Source organism: Podarcis filfolensis (assembly GCF_964270895.1).
Source record: "Podarcis filfolensis genome assembly, chromosome: 2".
NCBI classification, from domain to species: Eukaryota; Metazoa; Chordata; class Lepidosauria; order Squamata; family Lacertidae; genus Podarcis; species Podarcis filfolensis.
In genome coordinates, this window is record NC_139605.1 from 71,939,081 (window position 1) to 71,942,851 (window position 3,771).

Consider the following 3,771-nt stretch of genomic DNA (forward strand, 5'->3'; position numbering starts at 1 on the left):
CAACCACTGGCTACAAAAGCAACAAGACTTGATTTTAGTAATTGTTTAATTTGTTACTTCACAGATACAAAGCCATTCCATCTAATAATGAAATAGCCCCATCAAATCAATCAATCAGAGCAGAACTGAAGTTGTGGGGTTGTACACCTGACAGCAGACCAAATGGCACTTAGTAAATTCAATCTTACATGCAAATTCTTGAAGGGGTGAAATTACTTTTCAAGACGGACGGTTATTAGTATGGCGGGTTGTAGGTGTATCGCATTACAATTTGATCTGTCTTGGGATTGCCCAGTAGAGGGAGATTGGGGGAATCAGATTCAGTGTTTCTTAAGGGTGAATCATCACCAGAGATAAGGGTGTACCACTCAGGGGCAGGCAAGATGAAGTACATGTGACTTAAGAATATATAAAGAAAACACAAAGCACAAAACAAAAGAAAGCAGAGAAGTAAACCTCAACATTACTAAGGTAAGTAGGTGTCGTAAGTCCTGTGTAGGTGTCATGGTCAGGCCCTGAGAAGGAGTGGGAGTGCTTTGGGGAGTTAGAGCAGAAGGTTATTGGGGAGGGGTCCGAATGAGGTGGTGGTAGCAGATTCAGACCCCAAGAGATATTCGATTCTGGGGATAGTTCCAGTGGGTTAAGGACTGGAGATCTGGCCACTGAAGAAGACTCAGACAAACTGTCAGAAATACCTCCCTTACCTAAATGCCTCACCTAGCTTATCCAGTCTAGAAGCTGCCTCTGACACCTTCTGCTGCTACACAGGAACCTCACCCATTCAGGGGAAGCAGCTGAAAGTAAAGGATGGGAAATGCAAGGTAACAAGACAGCAAAAAGAGGGGAGATTGGGAGAGGAAAGTATAATAAAAAACTATAATAATAATGGATCAACCTACCAAAAAAGGTTATGAGGATACAATGTGGGGAGGCATGTATGTCACCCTGAGCTCCTTGGAGGAAGAGCAATATCAAATATCCTAAATAATAATAGAAATGAGCAAGCGCCATTTAAAATAGTCATCTTGACACAGCACCATTGCAACAGTACTGCTGGCACTGAAAGTTAATGACTAAAAATGGTGGCAGAATGGACGTGGGCTGGGTTTGTCAGACCCCACAGCATCTGATCCTGGTCTGTGTTAGAGAGATGTACATCTTGGCTAACTCTGCTTAGAGCAGAAATGAATAATGATTCTAAAATACATTGATCAAATCAAAGCCATTCTTTTCTTGAATGAAGTTTCACATCTGCACCAACGGAATGACTGCAATTTGTTCAGTTTCAGATTTGCCTTGAAAATTTGCCATTCTCTAGTCATACTTCTTCACAATTAGTGTCAAAAATTAGCAGTATCTTTGCTTAAGGGACATAAACTCAATTTCATACAATTAGAACAGCACCAAAGCTCTCTTCAACCCCCTCCCTCAAGTAAATGCTTTTGAAATGCTTCAGGCTTTTGTCATGGCATCAGGATGCAAGAATACAAATAAGTTATTGTAGGGAATCTTGATTAAAGCCAAATGCCATCAATTATTTATCTTTTGCCCAAATCCTGTCCTTAAATACTTGGCGATGCTTTTGTGTTTCTGGTGACTGTGATTAAAATTCGCTATAGTGATGCCTGAAAGAGCTTGATGCATTCATTTTAAAGCTCAGTGACATATTTTTGATCACAAATAACAAAGGTCTCACAAAGGAATCGTGTGCATTTGGAGGGTGTTAATTGCTCTTCATCAATCTCTCTCCTTTTTTTTACGCTCTATTGTCTCCCTGTGAAATGTGCATCGGTGCAAACAGGCAAGCACAAAGAGAGAAACTGCACCACTTCTAAATTTTCTTTCTGGGTAAATGATGTGGCGAGTCTGGCTTGAGCTCACACATTTGGCCAAGACTTTTCAAATCCAGACGCGAGAACTACAGTGGACCTTGTGTTACTCCAGCAATGAAGGGTGTGTGTGTGGATACCACATAGTAGGAGGCAGGCAGAGATAGCGGGAGGACTAGAAGGAGCAACATCTTACTGACTTCCCATGAAACCTCTGCTGGATTCCACCAGCTAGCAGCCATATCATCTACACTCCACCTGAAGGAACAGGTTCATTGTCTGGCAGTGCTCCTGGATTCCAACTTCTCACCAGAGTCTCAGATGGTTTCTGTGGCTAGGAGTGCTTAGGCTGATTCAGCAGTTATAGCAGTCCCTCAGTTGGGATAGCCTGGCCTCAGTTGTCCATGGTCTGGTGAACTCTCACCTGGTTTTGATTTTAGTCATTATTAGACAGAGTGGCTGTATATATTTGAAGTTAATTAAAAGTGAGCCTTAATGGCGCTAAGGTAAGTAGAATAATTCAATCAGAGCCTAGCACTACCGAATTGGATCCTCTGTTCCACTAAAAACAGGAGAAAAGAGTCAGTGTTTCTCATCCAGCCCTTTTGGAGATGGGCACAACACTGTGGTTGGTTGTGGCAGATATTCGAACAGTGTAGGCTGGGCATGTGGAAGGGAAGAGGGATGACCCTCCCACTTACTTGTGTTCCATGTGCCGACTGTGCCTTGAAGCACGGACCTCATGCCTGTATACTAGGGACTGTGCACAGAACCTCCAAACTGTCCTGTGGCTCCAGATTGTGGCCCCACATGCAGAGAAGCCCCTTGAGCAGGAGGAGCAGCCAGCACCCCACAAGTTTGCGTCCTCTGCTAGTAGGCGTGGTGCTCTTTCATGGGCAGGGTATTGGAAGGAGAAGCCAGGGAGGAAAGCCCACAGCCTGTATCCAAGCCCAAAGCCCTGCCAAAGGCACAATCCACTCCTATCTTCTCCCAGAAAGTTGCAGCTGGTAAGACACCTCCAACTTTTTTGAGATCTCCCAGATAGGACTTACCCCTCCAAGACTGCCATTTTAGGGGGGGGGGTGCTATGGCCTACTGACTCTATGTTGGGCATCTAGAAAGCACCTCCCCTGGACTCCTTTAACGGAGTATCCCCGATTCCCTGAAGCAGGGAGGTGGACAGGCTCCCAACCCTGCCCCTGCCTAGACTAAAGGCTGAATCCAATGCATTATCTGCCAACAAGTTGTGACAATTGCTATGAGGTAGGCAAAACTCTCAATTTGCCTGCCGTCAAATTCCTCCCTGGCTCCAAATATGACAACTGAATATTTCCATAGCAAGGTCATACACAGAATCTGCCTGCCCACCTGCGGGCAGGGCCATATGCTACATTGGATGGGAGGGTGGGGAATTCAGTTTTGACAGAGCCGGCAAGTCCCATCGAGGCATCTTTATAAGCCCAGTGAAGACCAAGTGCTGAAGTCTTCACTCAGGTCCACCACAAAGACCTGCCCAGCCCCTGTGTGCCTGTGATAGGTTTGTTCAAATGCAGCTTGCCTGTGATAGGTCTGTTCAAATGCAGCTTGATTGTGATAAGTCTGTTTGAATACAAGTCTCCCAGCAACCTACATGGCCAGAGCAGGATGGAGTGTTGTGTCCCAATGGTTGTGCAGGGCTGGAAGTTCATCCCGAGCTCAGACAGCGGTTGTGCAAAGCCTCAATAGTCACTTGCCATCATATGAAGGAGGGATGTGGGTGGTGCTGTGGGTTAAACCACAGAGCCTAGGACTTGCCGATCAGAAGGTCGGTGGTTCAAATCCCCGCGACAGGGTGAGCTCCCGTTGCTCGGTCCTTGCTCCTGCCAACCTAGCAGTTCGAAAGCACGTCAAAGTGCAAGTAGATAAATAGGTACCGCTCCGGTGGGAAGGTAAACGGCGTTTC

At 45.7% G+C, this 3,771-nt stretch overlaps 1 long non-coding RNA gene across 1 annotated transcript; it reads right to left on the bottom strand.

Annotated features, from left to right (window-relative positions):
* Nucleotides 1-743: 743 nt before the first annotated feature.
* LOC310753584 lies at nucleotides 744-3,298 on the bottom strand. Its single transcript, XR_014543369.1, has 3 exons — nucleotides 3,198-3,298; nucleotides 2,030-2,253; nucleotides 744-794 (listed from the first exon to the last, which is right to left on the bottom strand). It is a non-coding gene; the product is annotated as an uncharacterized lncRNA (long non-coding RNA).
* Between the last annotated feature and the right edge of the window lie 473 nt (nucleotides 3,299-3,771).